Source organism: Schistocerca nitens, chromosome 3 (genome assembly GCF_023898315.1).
Source record: "Schistocerca nitens isolate TAMUIC-IGC-003100 chromosome 3, iqSchNite1.1, whole genome shotgun sequence".
Taxonomy (NCBI): Eukaryota; Metazoa; Arthropoda; class Insecta; order Orthoptera; family Acrididae; genus Schistocerca; species Schistocerca nitens.
The window spans coordinates 738,129,691-738,152,228 of NC_064616.1; the positions used below are offsets into that span (position 1 = coordinate 738,129,691).

A 22,538-nucleotide genomic window follows, 5' to 3' on the forward strand; every position below is an offset into this window, starting at 1 on the left:
GCCATTGATTGATAGAGTTGTTGGATGTGCTGCTGAGGGATGTTGTGCCAAATTCTGTCCAATCGGCGCGTTAGATCGTTAAAATCCTGAGGTGGTTGGAGGGTCTTGCCAATAATGCTCCAAACGTTCTCAATTGGGGAGAGATCTGGCGACCTTGCTGGCCACGGAAGGGTTGGCATGCACGAAGACAAGCGGTAGAAACTCTCACCACGTGCGGGAAGGCATTATCATACTGAAATGTGAGCCCAAGGTGACTTGCCATGAAGGGCAAAAAGAAAGAGAGTAAAATGTCGAGACGTACCGCCGTGCTATAGCCACGGATGACAAACAAAGGGGTCCTGCTATGAAAAGAAACAGCGCCTCAGACCAACACTCTCGGTTGTCGGGCCGTATGGAGGAGGGGGGGGCAATTAGTTTGGTATCCCATCGCTGTCTAGGACGTCTCCAGCACGTCTTCGAGGATCTCACGGACTGGAGTAGAGTTGTCCTCGGTGGTCTGCAGCTCGTGGTCGTGCGGCAGCGTTCTCGCTTCCCGCGCCCGGGTTCCCGGGTTCGATTCCCGGCGGGGTCAGGGATTTTCTCTGCCTCGTGATGACTGGGTGTTGTGTGATGTCCTTAGGTTAGTTAGGTTTAAGTAGTTCTAAGTTCTAGGGGACTGATGACCATAGATGTTAAGTCCCATAGTGCTCAGAGCCATTTGAACCATCAATTTTTTGGGCTGTAAATTTTTGGGACAGAAATCTTCTACCCGTTATTCAATCATATTGTTAACACTTCGGCTATGGGCTCGTCGTTCAAGAAGATAGTGCACGAGCAAACCGCACCCACCACGTGATCAACTTCCACCATGAGGCATTAATCAACCGGATGGAATCGTCTGTGGTGTCTGGTAACATTATCCATATTGAGAATGCTTAGGATCAGTTGAAATTTCAAAAGCGTCGTCGCAGGAACCAACCTGGCACACTGGACGACCTCAGGATGGCCGCGTCAAAGTGTGAGACAGGTTTCGGCAGCAAAGTCTGGACCACCTTGCGGACACAGTGAAGTACTGAATGTTACCCAGTGGCAGAGTTTGATTTCAGAGATATGCAGTGATGATCAGTTTGAAACAGCCTTTGATGTGTACAAAGATGAGCACTTTCGAACAAGCTGCCTTTAGCTTGGTTATTTTTTTGTTTTTACTTCACGGTAATGTTATTTCCTTCATAAGGCGTATTTTTCCATTCCCCTCGTCCCTTGAATCTAAGCCCACATACACTATCTGATCAAAAGTATCTGCACATCTATTATTGCTTCAATTCTGCTGGGAGCAATTTCAGTGAGGTGTCTGAATGTGTTTATAGGAACAGCAGCCCATTCTTCCTCAAAAACCGAAACCAGAGATGGTAGTGATATTGGGCGCCGGGGTCTGGAGCGAAGTCCACGTTCGAACTCACCCAAAAGTGTTACGTTATGCTCAGGTCGGGACTCTTGGCGGGTCAGTTATTTCAGGAATCTTTTCTGCCATAAACCATTGCTTCACAGACGCTGCTTGGTGAAAGGGTGCATTGTGACGCCGATACAAACAATCATCGTCTCCGAACTGTTCCTCTACTGTGCATAGTACCCAAAACTGTAAAGTGTGTTCATTGCTTGAATTTAGCGTTTTTCAAGCTCCCTAAGGGGGCTGCACAATAACCACAAAAACACCATCTTATTGTAACACCACTTCCTCTATATTTCTCTGTTGGCACTACACTTGATGGCAGGCTACGTTCTCCAGGAAAACCCTTCCATCAGAGTGAACTGGTTGCTATCCACAAACAGCTGGAAGCTGCGTTGGCCATGTTCGACAAGCTTCTAGCAGTTGCTCAGAGCTGTGGCGACATCAGGGGGCCAGTGACGAGACCTGCAACATCTTTGGCGTCGTTGGAATTCCCTGTTGAATGGCTGTCCCTACATCTTCGTATACGCTACATCTGACCGGTTTGTCGTCACTCAAGAGTGAATGACGGGCAGTGGTGGGTTCGCGTGACACTGCGCGGAAGGCAAGAAAGGACCGGGCCACAGGGCTGGCTCCTTATGCCTTAGCAACAGATACAAGGTGCTACCAAGGGTTTATACTACTTCTGAACTAGCAAGGGATTCCACACCTGTTGGGACAGCTGCCGATATTCCTGTACAGTCCGATCGGTATCGAAGGGCGGGTATGCTAGTCATTGAGAGTTCGAACGATAGGCGGGCCACGGAGCCCATCAGAGAAGTAACAGGCAGGGTGGGAAATACGACCAGTGTGCACTTCTTTGTCAGGGGGTGTGGGGGTGACATCCGAGACATGGAGGAGGCTCTTCCGGCAGCTATCGAGCGCACTGGGTGCAACGGGCCGCAACTAGTGGCTCATGTCGGCACGAATGATGCCTGCCGCTTGGGTTCTGAGACCCTCCTCGGTTCCTTTCTGCAGATGCCTGATTTGGTGAAGACACGTGTTGGCGGCACAGATCCTTGTTGTCACAATTTCTTGATGACCCACTCTGGTAATTCTCAAAGATTTTATGGACTCCCCGAGGTCCACCAAGATGGGGTGTCATTACACCTCACTGTCAGCAACATCAGGGCTCCTCCGTATTCACTTGCAAAATACCTGACAGATACTAAGTCCTTTTGTGGGTAAATGCCCATATTATATCCACAGTTTTGTGGACTCAGATACCATGGTCAGCTTTGACGTAGTTTCGTTATTCACCAGGGTGCCTCTACGTGAGTCTCTAGAACTCATTGATCAGAAATTTTACGAGAAGATCACCGACTTCTTCAGGCAAGTCCTCCACGTACTTTCTGTTTAATGGAGAATACTATGAGCAAACGGAGGGAGTCGCAATGGGCAGCCCCCTCTCGCCAGTCGTTGCGAAGTTGTGTATAGATCACTTCGAGGAAGAGGTCGTGACGTCAACCAAATGGAAACCCCCTTGCTTTTCCCGTTATATGGATGACACGTTTGTCTTCTAGCCCCATGGAAGGGAGAGACGCCTTGACTTCCTTGTACACCTTAATTCCGTACATCCCAACATCAAATTCACTATGGAGACCGTAGAAGAAGGAAGACCGCCATTCCTAGACGTCATGGGCAAGAGAAGAGACGATGGCACCATGGGTCACAGTGTGTATCGGAAGAAAACGTACAATGATCTGTATTTGCGCGCAGGTAGCTGCCACCATCTTGCGCAGAGGAATGGTGTACTAAAACACTAGTACACAGGGCGCATGTCATCTCAGACGCAGAGTGATTTCATGCGATTTTTTACAACCACTCTCCACAGTCCTGACGATAAGGTGGGAAGATTGGGTTTTAACGTTCTGTCATCGATGACATTAGAGACGGAGCACAAACTCGGGTTGTTTCAACGATGGGGAAGTAATCCGCCGTGGCCTTCCAAAGGAATTGTCCAGATATTTTCCTGAAGCGATTTAGGGAAATCGAGAGAAACCTAAATATTGATGGCCGAACGAGGACTGGAACCGTTGTCCTCCTGAACGCGAGTCCCGCGTCCTAACCACTGCGTCACCTCGCTCACTGCTGGACGGTCCCTGTTCGTCAGCAGATGGGGCCTGCCTGGTTTTGGTTTAGCTGCGGTTCTTCTTTCGCGTTCCAACTTCACAATGACGTCCCCAACAGCCGACTTAGGCAGCTTTAGAAGGTCTGATTGTGTCGTTCAGGTGAAACAGGAGACAGGTTGGCCGTCATATCAATGAGCGTATTTGTTGGTCACAGTTTGATTTTCTTGTATGAAGCAGTTCGTGCTTCTTGGTTCAGAAAATGGTTCAAATGGCTCTGAGCACTATGGGACTTAACATCGGAGGTCATCAGTCCCCTAGAACTTAGAACTACTTAAACCTAATTAACCTAAGGACATCACACACATCCATGCCCGAGGCAGGATTCGAACCTGCGACCGTAGCAGTCGCGCGGTTCCGGACTGAAGCGCCTAGAACCGCTCGGCCACCGCGGCCGGCTGCTTCTTGGTACCATGTTGTGTAACTAGTTACGGGTGATGAGAAGGGGTGTGATTTGGGAATGTCCGACTCAGCCCGAAACTTGTTACCACTGCATCAATAAATTGTATATTCATACAACTGAGGCGGACAAAATATAAATGTATCAAGTTTTCCTCAGCCTTAGAAGGGTTGAAATGACCTTGACGAATTTATTACTCAGCAGAAATCCAATGGCCAACGGCCTTGTCGCAGTGGTAACACCGGTTCCCGTCAGATCACCGAAGTTAAGCGCTGTCGGGCTGGGCTAGCACTTGGATGGGTGACTGTCCGGCCTGCTGAGTCCTGTTGGTAAGCGGGGTGCACTCAGCCTTTGTGAGGCAAACTGAGAAGCTACCTGATTGAGAAGTAGCGGCTCCGGTCTCGTAAACTGACATACGGCCGGGAGAACGGTGTGCTGACCACATGCCCCTCCATATCCGCATCCACTGACGCCTAAGGGCTGATGATGACACGGCGGCCGGTCGGCACCGTTGGGCCTTCATGGCCTGTTCGGGAGGAGTTTAGACATCCAATGACTAGTCCACGTCGAAGTCAGTGTGCCGTCCTGACCGACCGATTCTGCTGTTAGTACTTCTCTACTGAAAACACAATACTCCACTGCCTCGTTTTATACTATCTGGTCCTCCGGTCGTGACATCTTGTCAACTGTGCATTACATAGAGGTGTTCAGATACTTATGATCAGATAGCGTACGTTCGCAGATATGCAGGTTGTACGACATTTTTTTGGAGAACTTCTCGCCGAATTAAGAACCGTCTACGTAACCCAACCCCATTACTGTGATCTACTTGCGGAGTTCAATTTGGCCAATGGCTTGTAGTTCGATTTACACGTTAGATACAGCGCAGAAGAAAGAGGTCCGCTCACTTGTTCACTCATTCTTTGAATGTGTATTTCAGGGTTCAGTTTGTCACAGAACATTTGTATGGCATGAACTTTAATACCGCTCAAACCTGCGAGGTCAGGTTGAAATGAAAAGGGAACACCGTCTGTATATAAACACAGCCAGCGTGACTGGTGGCACGCTTATTTGCCTTGCGGGAGACTAAAGGAAATGCTGAAACAACAAGCAGAGACTCTGAGAATGACGCCGTTTATCTGGTAGAAACTTATTTACTGAGAACTAGTTTTCGAGGAGGAAGTTTGGAATTTTGTTGAGCCACTACGTATTGCTCTGATGCGGGACGTGGGTACAAGCCCGGTATGCACCTAGATGGGTGTGGTAAACCGCCCAAAATCCATATCCAGGCTACCTGGCACACGGCTCCCGTCGTTAACCCTCCGGGAGAATTCGATCTGAGGCCAGCGCGTATCTCCCTGTCCCGGAGACGGGCGCTTTTTCCCGCTTTTTTCCCCCTCTCCACAGCAGTTCGTCACGTTATATTATTCAATTTACACCCGCAAGGGCGCTCAAGGGCGCAAGTCTTGAGGCGCTGTGAACGTGTTCGGATATTCTGGCGGGTGTATTGCTCCGGTAGATATCGCGACAGTAACATAACAGCTCGTGCGGAGTCACTCTTACCGCACATCACCCGTGAATGGAACGGGAAAATTTCTTACTGAATGCTACATGAAAGGTCCCTCTCATTCGCATTATACTGTAATTTGCGTAGTTCAAATGGTTCAAATGGCTCTGAGCACTATGGGACTTAACATCTATGGTCATCAGTCCCCTAGAACTTAGAACTACTTAAACCTAAGGACATCACACACAACACCCAGCCATCACGAGGCAGAGAAAATCCCTGACCCCGCCGGGAATCGAACCCGGGAACCCGGGCGTGGGAAGCGAGAACGCTACCGCACGACCACGAGATGCGGGCAAATTTGCGTAGTATAGATAAAAATGTTGAAAGTCTTCCTACGGAATATTGGTGAAGAATTGTTGCTGATATGAAAGAAAAGCTCCTCGTTCTGGCCTTGATGGACCAAGCCGGACCGACCGACCGCCATTTCATCCTGGCGTCATCTGATGCGGTATGCAGGGGCGTGGGATCAGCGCATCCTTCTCCAGGCCGTTGTCGACTTTCTTGATCTTGGAACCGCTACTTGCCATTCAAGTAGTTTCTCAGTTGGCCTCACAAGGCTAAGTGCGCGGCGGTCCAGTCCTCTCACCAACGAAAAATTCCGCCGCTGTAATGGGAATCGAACCCGGGTCCTCCTCAAAGTGTATAGACGCTCTGACCACTGAGCTATGGAGGCGGACAATGCTAACATGTACAGCTGCACATAAACAGATATTTGGGCTGTAGTTTTTTGGGTAGACACTATATATTTTCATAACCGAAAATTGCTTAGAAATTATGCACGTTCGTCACTCAATTAATGTACCATATCTTACATATTGGGATTTCCAAAATTATGTGAACTAAAGATATCATCAGTCGATAAGCGGATATTCCAAAATATAGAAGTTCCTCAACAATGTCGTATGATATGCATACAATGGATGATTAATTCCGCATTACAGTTTTGTAGCTTCATTTTATAAATGAAAGATACTCGTTCTGTAAACAGTTTGCAACATTCCCTTTGGATGAGCCCTTATAATTATTAAGTAGTCCGCGTATATGATATGCACGCAGTTTATAAATATTTACCCTGATGATATTTAAAATTAAATGGACTAGAAGCAAGGTCAGCCAGATCTTAAGAGAATTTGCTACCGTTTGTTTTAAAATCCGATCCTAAATTTACAGTTCGTTGTGCATAGTGCGTCAACTATTGTAACGCGCATTTAAGCATATAAAAGAAGTTTTTGTCCTTAGATGCATATTCAGGAGTCGTGTTTCCACGCTGGTTTAAATCCTAGTTCATTGTACACTCCTGGAAATGGAAAAAAGAACACATTGACACCGGTGTGTCAGACCCACCATACTTGCTCCGGACACTGCGAGAGGGCTGTACAAGCAATGATCACACGCACGGCACAGCGGACACACCAGGAACCGCGGTGTTGGCCGTCGAATGGCGCTAGCTGCCCAGCATTTGTGCACCGCCGCCGTCAGTGTCAGCCAGTTTGCCGTGGTATACGGAGCTCCATCGCAGTCTTTAACACTGGTAGCATGCCGCGACAGCGTGGACGTGAACCGTATGTGCAGTTGACGGACTTTGAGCGAGGGCGTATAGTGGGCATGCGGGAGGCCGGGTGGACGTACCGCCGAATTGCTCAACACGTGGGGCGTGAGGTCTCCACAGTACATCGATGTTGTCGCCAGTGGTCGGCGGAAGGTGCACGTGCCCGTCGACCTGGGACCGGACCGCAGCGACGCACGGATGCACGCCAAGACCGTAGGATCCTACGCAGTGCCGTAGGGGACCGCACCGCCACTTCCCAGCAAATTAGGGACACTGTTGCTCCTGGGGTATCGGCGAGGACCATTCGCAACCGTCTCCATGAAGCTGGGCTACGGTCCCGCACACCGTTAGGCCGTCTTCCGCTCACGCCCCAACATCGTGCAGCCCGCCTCCAGTGGTGTCGCGACAGGCGTGAATGGAGGGACGAATGGAGACGTGTCGTCTTCAGCGATGAGAGTCGCTTCTGCCTTGGTGCCAATGATGGTCGTATGCGTGTTTGGCGCCGTGCAGGTGAGCGCCACAATCAGGACTGCATACGACCGAGGCACACAGGGCCAACACCCGGCATCATGGTGTGGGGAGCGATCTCCTACACCGGCCGTACACCACTGGTGATCGTCGAGGGGACACTGAATAGTGCACGGTACATCCAAACCGTCATCGAACCCATCGTTCTACCATTCCTAGACCGGAAAGGGAACTTGCTGTTCCAACAGGACAATGCACGTCCGCATGTATCCCGTGCCACCCAACGTGCTCTAGAAGGTGTAAGTCAACTACCCTGGCCAGCAAGATCTCCGGATCTGTCCCCCATTGAGCATGTTTGGGACTGGATGAAGCGTCGTCTCACGCGGTCTGCACGTCCAGCACGAACGCTGGTCCAACTGAGGTGCCAGGTGGAAATGGCATGGCAAGCCGTTCCACAGGACTACATCCAGCATCTATACGATCGTCTCCATGGGAGAATAGCAGCCTGCATTGCTGCGAAAGGTGGATATACACTGTACTAGTGCCGACATTGTGCATGGTCTGTTGCCTGTGTCTATGTGCCTGTGGTTCTGTCAGTGTGATCATGTGATGTATCTGACCCCAGGAATGTGTCAATAAAGTTTCCCCTTCCTGGGACAATGAATTCACGGTGTTCTTATTTCAATTTCCAGGAGTGTATATCATGTGAACTCTTCATTAGAAAGCCATCGTAAGCAGTTCCTCCTTTGGGCATTAACGAACATTCCCTAATTCTATGTGAACCTTAAGGGGAAAATTTCGTCTTGTGGCATCACTGAGTTACGTACCACCCAGTTTTGCATTTTCTCCTTCTTGTCTACTTCTAAAAAAATAAAAATGAAGTCATGCTGTAAATAGGATCAATTTTTGCAAAAGTCCAATGTTAATTTAGCAAAGCCTTACTAAGTTAGTGGAAACAATGGGATGGAAAGAAATGAAAGACTATAATACTGCTTCAACTTCTCTTTCGCTTTAAGTTCTTACCGCAGTTAAGAATTTCTCACTATGGTTCAAATGGCTCTGAGCACTATGGGACTCAACTGCTGAGGTCATTAGTCCCCTAGAACTTAGAACTAGTTAAACCTACCTAACCTAAGGACATCACAAACATCCATGCCCGAGGCAGGATTCGAACCCACGACCGTAGCGGTCTTGCGGTTCCAGACTGCAGCGCCTTTAACCGCACGGCCACTTCGGCCGGCTTTCTCACTATTATTGTTGTTACTTTTTTCGGAATTTACGCTTCAATAGAACAACTCCATTATCGGATAACTCAAAATTTGGGCAACCCGAGTAATATTTGTTAGAATGAAAATTAGCACTTTATCTATTTCACCCCATTAACAAATTTTATTAAGAATTAGTCGTTACGGAACTCGTTAAACTAAGAAAATCAATGCGTAACTCAAACTCTGAGGCATGAGGCACAGCGCGCTGCCAGTAGCAGCTGTTGTACAAAAATAACGTTCCTCAGTGGCTTATCGCTATGCTTTAAGTCTTAAGTTAATATTAGTACCCTGTTAATCTCTCAGCTATGTTCTGTGAAAACATTTACTGAGGCTGTAATGGTAGGTGAGGCTTTGGAATTCACTCCATGGAAGGTAGTTCTTGGAGCCTCACTGTCTGAGAACACGTAATTTCCTACCTTGGCAGTTGGTGGACAGTTGAGACACTGGTCTCAAATTTAAGTAGACCCTGTATAGGGATTCTGATCCCCGTATGACCACTAAGATTTAGGTTTCCCGTGGTTTCCGTAAATCGATCAGTACGAATGACGGGATGTTCCCCATCCTTCTCTTGACCGAGTTTTTGCACCGTTTATAATGAACTCGTGGTGTATGAAAAGTTAAAACCTAATATTCCCCTCTTCATCCATGTAGTCTCCTAGGATCAGCTATTTTCTGGTGCTACATCTTCCCTAAATAGAACTGTGCCATTAGTAACAATCTCCTTCCTTGAATAATAACTGCCCTATAACACTTGTGGTAGGCTCAATTCGCATTTGATTTCTCTCTGTGAGGGAAGACGTGCTGCATTGTATACTCTAGGGAGTTCTCAACCCAGACATAAATGGGGTCGGATATGCGAAAAGCTAATTTCTTCGACAGGTGACACTGCGCAGCTGTGCGTTATATCTTCCAAAGGTCAACGAACGTTGTGTTAACGAGGGCGCCGCTATCTACTTAGTTCCTTCTGGATCTAATGGTCGAACAGAATGAGCTGAGTTCCATAACATTGATTTTGGTGGTGGTAGGCGACCCTGTCTGAGGAAACCTATCTAACCTTCCATTTCATTCACCGACAAACAATTAAACTTTGTATATATATAGTAGCACGTAAACTAACCCTGAACTGAAACCCCAGAGTACGAAGTAGTTTAATAAGGAGGACGTTCCATTCAGAAAACGAAACTATTTGCGAAATTGTTGAAACAGTATTACTTTCATTGTTAAATCCTGTGAAGAGATACGTTGTAATACACTCATGTGCAAAACTTACGGACGAAAGTAACTTTCGCATGACGTGACACGTAAACTAACACACCTCGATGAAGCTTGGATCATATAATACGTAAAAAACGGCTGTAATATAGTATAGAGGGTAATTAAAAGAAATATTCAATGAGATAAACAGAAATGACATGTTTATTCAAAGAAAATAATTACACTAAATTCATCGCGATTTATGAAGGTCCTGTGGACATTAAAAAAGGCAGGATGTAGTTCTTGATAGGATATGTGATCATCACAGGCGGCAATGCATGCTCTGCAGCGTGCTCCCAAATGGTTCAAATGGCTCTAAGCACTATGGGACTTAACATCTGAGGTCATCAGTCCCCTAGACTTAGAACTACTTAAACCTAAATAACATAAGGACATCACACTCATCCCTGCCCGAGACAGAATTCGAACCTGCGACCGTAGCAGCAGCGCGGTTCCTGACTGAAGCGCGTAGAACCGCTCGGCTAAGCGGCCGGAAACGTGCTCCCATTCCGGCACAAGACTGATAAGGAGCTTTAGTGGTAGGGTGTTCCATTCCTCCACCAGCGCAGCTGACAACTGCCAGGGGGCCATTGGTGCTGCAATACGTCTCCCCAATGCATCCCATACGTGCTCGATGGTATTTAAGTTGGGGTAACGCGCAGGCTAGTCCATTCATCGAATACCCTCTTGTTCCATGAGCTCCTCCAACTGTGAAGTTCGATGTGATCTCGCATTTTGATCCATAAATATAAGTCAGGGGCGAATGGACCCCAGAAATGACGCACGTTGGGGATGAACGTTGGTATAGCCATGCAACATTATGTCTCCCCGAACCACAACACCTAGACACCAAAATTATCATTTTAGACAATGTTCCTGGGTGCATTACATGTTCCCACCTATCGCAATATGAGGGTATGTCCAGCATTGTCGAACATTCTGGACTACACTGCAGCAGTTCCTTCTATGTGTGGTACAGGTTTCATCGATCTGTATTACTTGGCGGCAACACAAAATACCAAAGTTACTTTCATCCATAAGTTTTTAATCCACAGTAAGTGGAAATCATCACATATGGCGTAGGGATAGTAGACCATGGCATTAACTGGGAAAATATACCCCTGGAGGGAGACGCCAAACAGGGCAGTTCTGTCTGTAGAGGAGTTACTGACGAGAGTTGAGGGCAAAACTGAGCACAGACTACTGCTGGACACCGTGAGCGAACACGTGGAATCTAAGGGGCGTCGAAGGGGTTGCCAGCTCTAAGGCGCTGGAGCAGCAATGGAACGCCACTTAGCTGAATGGGTGGCGAAGCCTCTGTACCGACACGTTTTAAAAGTGCTCAACAACGGTGCACGGGTGGCACTGTGTGTGTTGCCGGATTGGGGAGTCTTAGAGGGACTCTCTGTCGTTTTATTCATGAATGTGTCAATATTGGACTCCCACTCACATCCACCCTGATGTTGCAGGAGGGCATGAAGTAGGAGTAGTGAAGAAGCATTAACACCCTTCGCTGGCTCGGATCAGGTTCAAATGTCGTCGAATGATTTTGAACGGTCCCTAGTGGTTCCACTCTGTATACCAAAGCAAACAGTGTGGCAGCACTAGACTCTGAAGGGGACAGATCACGTTCAATGGCTCGCGATGTTTTTAGAGAAGGGTTGAATCGTGCCCCAGGAGGGGAGGAGAGGGGGGTTCTCAACTCTGTCGGACGTTGACAAACGGCGTTCCGTTGCTAATCGCTCTGGAAACTGTCGTTTTCAAGAGCGAAATGTGGGAGAATCAACGCCCCAATGGAAGGAGTGGTTACATTGACGCCCTTTATATAACCTCCTGAGGCCTCTCCGTGTCGATTCTGAGCGGTTGTGTGTCTGAAATGTTTTCCTGTGCCACCCGTAAGAAAGCCGTAAGAAAGCCAAATTTCAAACTTATGCGTAGCAATGGGAAACAGTTACAGTGTTTCGAAATAGTGACCCTTTGACAGTTCTGTGCAGTATGTAAGTGATAATGCAAAAGGAATGAGTGTAGGTCTGTCGTATCTGAATGAATCATTTACCTACAAATATACCTCAAGAAAGGATCAACGCACTCTAGTGAAGTGAAATCTCATATCAAGGTAACAAAGAACTGGTTTTTATTGTAGGCTTTGCAGCACAATTTCTACACTTGGAAATGTCAGTGTGGTTTCCATATCGCAAAATCTCTACATAACTCTCCGCACAATCAGATTCCATGCACAAGTGCAGTCAGATCCAATAATACGGACACACATAAAAATTCCGTTGCTCTTAAACATTAACATTTTTCAAACAAAGAACATTAGGCGTATTATACTTGTCGATGATGATCATGATGATGATTTGGGTTGAGGGGGGTGCTCGACATCATGGTCATCAGCGCCCTGACGAAAAGTCAGCATGCAGGTCTCATGGGTGGGGACGAAGGCTGTCCCCACATGCGGAGCAGTTTATGATGTTCTAAAGTCTGCTGCCCATCCACACAAATTTAGGGATGAGGCCTGACAGTTCACAAAATCTCACCACCCGTGTAACACTGGTATCGGTATCTGCGAGGATGGTGGGCAGATCTCCAGCGAGACTGAGGGCTGCCATAATATAAAGTATACAGGACACACGTAGCCACAATATGCTGAACTGAGAGCGGCACGTCACAAACTTCACAGAATGGTGGATCCTCGCGCCGGAGGAGGAAGCCATATGTGAAAGGGCTATGCCCGATGCGCAGTCTGGTACGCAAAACCTTCCGGCGGCGAGGCTGAGATGAAGTCCTCCAAGCCTTTGTGATCGATTTGAGCGACCGCAGTTTGTTGTCTGTCACCTGCAACCAATCAGTCTCCGACTGACGTATGATGGATCTGTCAGAAAATGAGATGATGGCGGGCAACAGGATGCGACATTGATGGACAGCACTATCCCAACATGCTTCCTTGGCGCCTTTGTCGGCCATGTCGTTGACCTGTATCCCAATGTGGCCAGGTACCCAGAAAAAGATCACCTCCTTGCCGTGGTGTTGGAGCCACTGTAAGGAGTCATGGATGAGCTGAATCAGCGGGTCTACTGGATGCATTTGGTGAAGTACTTGCAATGAACTAAGAGAGTCGGAACAGACAAGAAACCTTGTACATTGATGTCTGTGAACCCTCTCCAGTGCCATCAGAATGCCATATAACTCCGTATTATAATTTGTAAATTGCTCTGGAAGACGCACTTTAAAACCCTATCAGGGAAAACAGCAGAACAACCGAGAGCATTTTTCTGCTGGGATTCATCTGTATAAATAACGATAAAACCGTGGTACATACTTAAAACAGACGAAGACAAAATTGTAGAAACAAATTCTGGAGTGCACGTTTTCTTGTACTGTGTCAAGCTTAAAATCATTTTGGGCCTCTGAAAACGCCAAGGCGGCAGTGCGTTCCATCCCTGGGTGTCTGAGAGATCCAGATCCTTGAGACAGTCTGTAGCACGTATACCAAATGACTTGGTCGTTTGGATCCGATTCCTGAACAGTGGTTCAAATGTGGGTTGGACCACTGAACTAAATGCCAGTGACTGAGGTGACGCTGAGATTTTCAGCGGCTGTCGAGCCAAAAGGATACGTCGCCAAATCGAGAGTGGTGGTTCACCAGCCCCTCTGCACACAGACTCGGAACTGGGCTGGTCCGAAAGGCTCCAGCCGATATCCGAATGTCCTCATGGTGGACAGCGTCTAACATCCTGAGGTAGGAAGGACGGTCCGATCCGTAGACCACGCTGCCATAATCTAAGCGTGCAACGTACAGGGGTATAATGACTATGAAACTTCTTGTTTCATTACTGCTACCTGACCTCGGCTCTGTTTCAATGCGCGAATATACCCCCAGTATCGTTTGCATCGAATTAATATGATAATATCTTTTATTAATACAGCTCTTATTCTATCAGTAGTTTGCTACCTACATAAATGATAATGCTTTGATTATGGTTTGTTATTAAATCTTACATTTATTGATTAAAAACAGGATGAGCAATATTCCTAACCTAAAGCATTACAATCAAATTAATTCCTTAAATTAACTATTCTACCATTGCCACAATGGAGACTCTATCATTAATCGTCCCTTTCCCTAACTTACGTAGGTTAATACTGGCCACGCAAGTGGTTTTACTGAAGTTCCACCTAGACGGACACAGAATTAGAGAGCTCAAGCACAGAGCTAGTGGAACGCGTACGCAATTTCAGTTACAGTGCCTTACTCTGCCAGCTGTTTGCTCTAATATCACCATAATTTCGAACGTAGATTACGACAGTCGTCCCAGGCACCAGCGTGATGTCGCCTTTCCCCTGTGAGAGCTCTTGCGGAGCAGACCCTCAGCGTCCGCCTCGCACCACCGTCGACACCAGAGTCCTTATCTTGTTGCCGCCAAACTATACCGTTCTTCGTACATGTATCCATACGCGTTTTTTGGCCACTCAGGACTGAATTTTCGCGCGGTTCTTGTTGCCACCAAACTTTGCAGAAACATTCTCTCTCTGTCTCGCACGTACGCCCTCTTCCTCTTCTTTCACCTGTGAGGTCTCAGGCTCCCCCAATAACCCCTGTGGTCACAAGTGCCACTCAACCGACAAAGCAGCTGCCGTGTGAAGCACCGGCCAGCTGCCGGCCACCTCGCTTGTTCGACATCACAAACAACTCTTTCCTGTGTCCGTCCAAACCACCTTCCCAATGATAATATGCACGGTTCTGAAATCTTACGTACCAGTATTAACCTTGATATGTTGATATTAGTATCGTTCTGTCAAATGGCTGTCTCTATTCGCGTGCCATTTGTCATATATTATTTTCTGAATAAATATCATGTAAGGTGCTAAAATATGCCACCTTACAAGCCACCTTACATTTGTATAGGATGTGCTCAGAGTCATTTTGAACAGCACATGTAAATGCTTTTAAGGACGAGATATATGAAGTAACGAAACATATTAACAACTCGGTGGAAATGAATGAAAGTTCGGAAGCATGTCGACGGAGGTCTCTCAGTTGTGTACAGAAAGCTGGTGTGACGTCAGCGTGATTATAGCTACAAATATGGCTATTCCCACGAAACGAAGCAGTTGAAGGAACGGGAAAAGACAGTGTGTGTCAGCGAGCAGTTACGGTGCACTGTGGTACTATTCTTCATTACAATATAGTACGGAGACAACATTTCGATGATTTCATACGAGGAAGAATCATCGGGAAACTGGAAGAAGGATGAAATGTGACGAGCGTAGTCCAGAAGTTTGGTATCGCACACAGCTCTGTTTCAAGTGCGTGAGAAGCGTTCCGAACCACAGACACTGCCCCCGAAGGAGAGAACGGGGTCGAATACGGTCAACTACAGCTACACTGTGCAACAGGCAATAAGGGACTAACGTCAAACAGCGGGCGCAACTGGAACCACATTAAACAGGACTGCAAGTCACACAATCTTATACTCCACAGTGGCATGGCAACTGCAACGGGTGGTCTCTTTCCCTGATGGCCAGACGGTCGTACCTTCATATGGTGAGAGCTGGTAACACTAAATGCACCCCGGAACATTGTCGAACATAATTTTGGTGGTCCAGGTGTTATGGTGTGGGGAGGTATAATGTTGCATGGCCGTAACAACTTTTCTTTGAATCTTTGATCACGGTACAATCACCGATCAACTTTATTCCTCATGTGCGTCTTTTCTGGGGTGCATTCATTTTTATGGATGACACTATGCGACCCCATCGAACTACGAAGGTGGAGGAGCTCTTGGAACTGGCCTATCCGTTCCCACGATTTAAATCCAATCGCGCACGTATGCTGTGCGTTGGGGAGACGGATTGCAGCACATCCACACGCACAAATGACCACCCAGCATTTGAAACTTCCTAGCAGGTTAAACCTGTGTTCGCAGAAGAGCTTCTGGGAAGTTCGGAAGGTAGGAGACAAGGTACTGGCAGAATTGAAGCTGTGACGACGTGTCGTGAGCCGTGCTTGGGTAGCTTAGTTGGTAGAGCACTTACCCGCGAAAGGCAAAGGTCCCGAGTTCGAGTCCCGGTCCGGCACACAGTTTTAATCTGCCAGGAAGTTTCATATCAGCGCACTCTCCACTGCAGAGTGATGGTTCAAATGGCTCTGAGCACTATGGGACTCAACTGCTGAGGTCATAAGTCCCCTAGAACTTAGAACTACTTAAACCTAACTAACCTAAGCACAACACACACATCCATGCCCGAGGCAGGATTTGAACCTGCGACCGTAGCGGTCGCGCGGTTCCAGACTGTAGCGACAGAACCGCTCGGCCACCAGCGGCCGGCCCACTGCAGAGTGAAAATCTCATTCTGGCACTCAGCAGTTGTCAGCCACGCTGATGTGTGATCATCACGGACGGCAGTGCGTGCTCTTTAACGTGTTCCCAAGTTGGCCACAAGTTTAATCCATTATGGTTTCTACAGGATAAGTCGGTTTTCAAAACGTTTATAATATGCGATGCATTTAAACGTTCCATAATTCTACAACCGATTGTCGTTAGCTATATAGGCCTAAGTAATGCGTACCCCTCTGACTGTCCTTCCTGAAGAAGGAGTTAGCCATCGCCATTTTGCAAGCGCCTAGAACGCTTCGTTTGCTAGGCGATCTATGAGAAATTCCATCTTTAGCTTTCTTCCCTCTGTGGTCGTGTTTACCATGTGGGCTGTAACCCCTAGTCGTTGGATATAATTCTCTCTGAAATGTGGAAAGAAATGGATTTTACTCCGCTTCAAAGTAACCGCTTCTTCCCCCATCATAAGCGATTAAAGGAAACCATTGTATATCTAAAACCGGACTCTCGATATAGAGTGTTATAGACAGGCACAGACGTAAGTGTTCCCTGCGCCGAGATTTTCAGCTCCTTTGCATGTTGTCTTGACCCCATTAACATTACGCTACAGCACAGACGTCACAGTATGCCAAGTTACGCTCGCGAGGTGAACACGGTAAGTGCCATAACACGATTTCTCAGAAACTTCGCTCAGTGGAAGGAGGGGTCTAAATATGCAAATACGTTTTTCGGATTATGCGTATATACTCGACTGCTGCTGAAAAAACCACCCCGAAGGTTTTCGACGTAATTCAGATGCATTTTAGCGCAAGAGAAGCTCACATAATAAATAGCGTCGCAGCCTTTCACTTTTGTGTCTCATGTTCCAAATCCGGTTATTGTTTTCATTTTATTTTCATTTATCGACTATACGAATGTTTCTTATCAAGATAGGGGACACAAGAGAGTTAAATTAATTGTAAAATTGTAACTAGGTTTCACAAGAAGTGTAATTCATTTATTATGGAATATATATGTGTGTATGGTATATTCAGGGCTTACAATTTTTTTAAATTTTCATATTTTAATTTTTGGTTTTGTATCAATTCTTATATTTCATTCTTATGTTTTTTGTTCAGAAAGATTTGATGCAATCCCTTGGATGATACCAATAATAAAAATTCCGAACACCACAAGCATCGCGCGAAGGCAGGTTTTCAACAGCGACATTTCTTGGGTTTATCTCACTCGGGAAAGAAACTTCGTCATCACTGCTAAAGATTTACCACTTTGGCAATAGTTTTGGGGCAGACCAAGCATGACAGACAACTTTTCCATAATCTGGCGTTTGCTATTGATTAGGAACAGGAATTTCATCGGGAACAATTTCAAATAATTTTGCCATTTACATAAAGACAACGCTATTTCAGCATACATTGGAAAACATCTGCGTAGTAATCTTCTACAGAGATAGGTAGATAAACGAAAAAAATAAATAAATGAAATAAATAAGAACAGTAATCGGGTTTCGGATACGGGATGCAAAAGTGAGAGGCTGCGACGGTAGCCACTGTGCCCCTAGTTGGACTGGGCTTATCACGCGTTAAAGACATTTAAATTACGTCGAAAAATTTGACGGTCGGTTCTTCAGAAACGGTCGAGTGTCTACGGGTAAGCAGAGACACGTGTTCGCTTATTTGGACCCCTCTTCCACTGAGCGAGGTTTCTGAGAAATCGGGTCATGGCACTTGCTGTGTTCTCCTCATTAGCAGTAAAGAAATGTTATTCATGTCTTTAAAAGAGCGCGCTCGTCGCTTTGGAACGCTGTAGATAGGTATGAACTAGTACCAGGTGGTCATGTGACCGTCCGTCACTGATTTAAGTCATGGCAGTGAAGTACTTGCCAGTCGATTAGCGCAGTAAGATGAATCGACGTGCAGACGTCATGAAATGGGAGGAACTGTTGACTTCGGGCGTACCCGTAGACACAAGTTTAATGATTTTGCTGACTAGTTGTTGTACCAATGAGGACCGTCCAGAGAGTCTAGGACTGGTGTATCACTCGCAGCCCTGTATCACGGCGTAAGAACAGTGGGCGTAAAAGGATCCTAACTGACAGGGACTGGAGAAAAGTGTCACGCCTGCTCAACGGCAGTCAGTTTTAAACCCGACCGGATTTGCTACTGTAATTGAATGCAGGACTATCTCGACCAGTTTCCGAGCGACTGTTGCGAAGAGATTGTATGCAAAGCATATTTCTTGTTGCGTACCTCGCAATATGTGATTGCTTACAGCAGCACATAAACCTGCGCGTCTTCATTGGGCAAAACAACGCAGAAAGTAGACAATAGTTGACTGGAGCCATGTTGTGTGGTCCCAAGAGTTGCGGTTTTGCCGATTTTCAATTCATGCAAGGTGTCGAATGCACCGACGGCCCATTGAGGAGTTGAGCCCACACTGAATGGGGGATTTTGTTTAGGCTGGAGATCGTTCTCCGATGTTTTGCAGATGTTGTTCGTATTATGACTTCGGTCCACTTGCAGCGTCGCGGTTATGTGTTCGTCCCACAGAAAATGTCCACTCACCCTTCGGTTATACCTTCTTCCGCAGTCCAATCCACACGCTTGTCTTGTTAGAAGACGAATAATGTTTCTCTAATGGAGAAGCTGTAGTAGATCTAGCAGCGTCACACGATTCTAAAGGGTACATCAAGTTTTCCCTTATCGGGTTAACTGAGCGACTGAGTGAAAGTAAACTCTTCGAATGAAATTGGAACTATATTCGCGCTTCTTTGTTACAAAATAACCGCCAAATCCGTGCAAATTAGAACTTATAGTTTTTCCATCCCTGTCACTCTTACTAAGCCTGTTACCGGAAAAATTACAGAATGGATTGTCTGTAACAGAATGCTCGCGCAAATATTCTATAACTCGACCCATTTGAACATGTAATTCTCGGTCCCAACTTGCAAAATACACCACGCGGAATTTAGTTAATTCAAAAGCCACAGCTTACATATTAAAGCCAGAATTTCGCGCCTTCGTCTTTATTACTGCCCACGATTACTTTTTGGCACTCGACGATCAAATTTAAACCATAATTACGCAAAATTATTACATCTATTCAGAGCTCCTGGTACACTTGTCCGATCATTATGGTGTCTGAGCTTCGAAATCAACCTAGACTCCAGAAAGCAATTCTTTACCTCACAAAACGCGTGCGAATGTACTCTTCTCCTAGGCTGAAAATCGTTGCAGCCAATGACATGTCAGTGTAAACCCGCGCTATTCCGCTTCTTTTACATTGGACTGATCGCAACGTAATAGTTTTTGTGAGCAATTTATTAAAAGAAAAAATTGATAAAATTCACAAATATCAAAATAAGACCCTCTTTAGATAACTGAATTATCGTAAAACGTTTCTTGTTTTCCCATGCCATAAACTGGCGAATTACGCTTTACAAATTTCCCCTGAGCTTATGATTCACTCTCTCTGCACAAATACGTCTGCAACAGTACCTTTTCCTCAGTTAATAGTTATCACAATATTCATTTATTATATTATCTGCCATTCGCACTTTCATTCACACTACTAACTAAACATATTAAATCAACAATAATTGATAAAAAAACGTAATATAGTTTCATTTCTCAAATACGTGGTTTTGACTACATACAAGGGAAAGTCCCCAGTGCACACCCCTCACATTTAGTGGTAAAATGGCCCAGTGGATAGCCCGTCAAAATATGAACACAGATCAGGCACGAAAGCGGGAAGGATCTGTACTGGACTGTGAAGAAAGAAGCAAAATACACTCCTGGAAATGGAAAAAAGAACACATTGACACCGGAGTGTCAGACCCACCATACTTGCTCCGGACACTGCGAGAGGGCTGTACAAGCAATGATCAGACGCACGGCACAGCGGACACACCAGGAACCGCGGTGTTGGCCGTCGAATGGCGCTAGCTGCGCAGCATTCGTGCACCGCCGCCGTCAGTGTCAGCCAGTTTGCCGTGGCATACGGAGCTCCATCGCAGTCTTTAACACTGGTAGCATGCCGCGACAGCGTGGATGTGAACCGTATGTGCAGTTGACGGACTTTGAGCGAGGGCGTATAGTGGGCATGCGGGAGGCCGGGTGGACGTACCGCCGAATTGCTCAACACGTGGTGCGGGAGGTCTCCACAGTACATCGATGTTGTCGCCAGTGGTCGGCGGAAGGTGCACGTGCCCGCCGACCTGGGACCGGACCGCAGCGACGCACGGATGCACGCCAAGACCGTAGGATCCTACGCAGTGCCGTAGGGGACCGCACCGCCACTTCCCAGCAAATTAGGGACACTGTTGCTCCTGGGGTATCGGCGAGGACCATTCGCAACCGTCTCCATGAAGCTGGGCTACGGTCCCGCACACCGTTAGGCCGTCTTCCGCTCACGCCCCGACATCGTGCAGCCCGCCTCCAGTGGTGTCGCGACAGGCGTGAATGGAGGGACGAATGGAGACGTGTCGTCTTCAGCGATGAGAGTCGCTTCTGCCTTGGTGCCAATGATGGTCGTATGCGTGTTTGGCGCCGTGCAGGTGAGCGCCACAATCAGGACTGCATACGACCGAGGCACACAGGGCCAACACCCGGCATCATGGTGTGGGGAGCGATCTCCTACACTGGCCGTACACCACTGGTGATCGTCGAGGGGACACTGAATAGTGCACGGTACATCCAAACCGTCATCGAACCCATCGTTCTACCATTCCTAGACCGGCAAGGGAACTTGCTGTTCCAACAGGACAATGCACGTCCGCATGTATCCCGTTTCACGCAACGTGCTCTAGAAGGTGTAAGTCAACTACCCTGGCCAGCAAGATCTCCGGATCTGTCCCCCATTCAGCATGTTTGGGACTGGATGAAGCGTCGTCTCACGCGGTCTGCACGTCCAGCACGAACGCTGGTCCAACTGAGGCGCCAGGTGGAAATGGCATGGCAAGCCGTTCCACAGGACTACATCCAGCATCTCTACGATCGTCTCCATGGGAGAATAGCAGCCTGCATTGCTGCGAAAGGTGGATATACAGTGTACTAGTGCCGACATTGTGCATGCTCTGTTGCCTGTGTCTATGTGCCTGTGGTTCTGTCAGTGTGATCATGTGATGTATCTGACCCCAGGAATGTGTCAATAAAGTTTCCCCTTCCTGGGACAATGAATTCACGGTGTTCTTATTTCAATTTCCAGGAGTGTATAAACAGTGAGCGGTCCAAGCTCAAGATGTGCAACACCGAGCGCATTGTAAGACCTTCGACATCGCGTTGTGTGGTTACGATATCGGACTATAAAGCGGGAAATCCGTGTTGAGATCTCCCTTGTGCTCCATTTTTTTTCTCCACAATATTGTGAACTTTTCATTCGGTCATTGACGTGTCTGTTCTCCTTGTGTAGTCTTGGCAACTGTGACACTGTACATTGGTTATAAAATATGAGTCATGTGGTAAAAATACACTACTGTAGCAAGTAAATGCGATAAATAGTGAGAGAAAGCGAGATGATGCATAGACCTCTCACAGAAATGAAAACCAGAAATAAGCGAGTGTGAACTATGTTACAACAAAGGACTTCAAGAGTCAAACTTCCGAAACGGAACGCAAGAGTCATAACATGTGGTACTTGCATATACCAAATAGGAGGTATGAACGTGTGGAGGTTATACAACGACACAGACACAAATTTGAATACAGCAAACGGAAACGTCAATGATCACAAATACAGTTAGTAATTTTGTGATTAAAAACAAATTGGGGCACAAGGTTGATTTGAACATAGACCTTGTGCTTCATAACCCAACACCGTGACCACACACCCAGGACGCCGCTGTTAGTGACGATCTTTCGATGTTGCTCTTCTTGACCTTCGACCGTTCACTGTTTCTATATTGCTTCTTTTTTATCACAGTTCAGTACACCTTCTTCCTGTTTTCATGCTTTATCTGTGTTCAGTTTTTGACGGGCTATCCACTGAGCCATTTTACCACTAAATGTGAGGGGGAAGCGATGGGGAGTTTCCCGTGTTACGATTTCATATTGGGTAAGATGGTAACACTTTTCGGCCACAGTCGTCACTATTATGA

General features: G+C 46.9%; 1 protein-coding gene across 3 annotated transcripts in view; it reads left to right on the forward strand.

Moving 5' to 3' along the window:
* LOC126248714 (endothelin-converting enzyme homolog) overlaps positions 1-22,538 on the forward strand; it is a 392,778-nt gene that overhangs the window by 221,724 nt on the left and 148,516 nt on the right. The window lies entirely within an intron of this gene.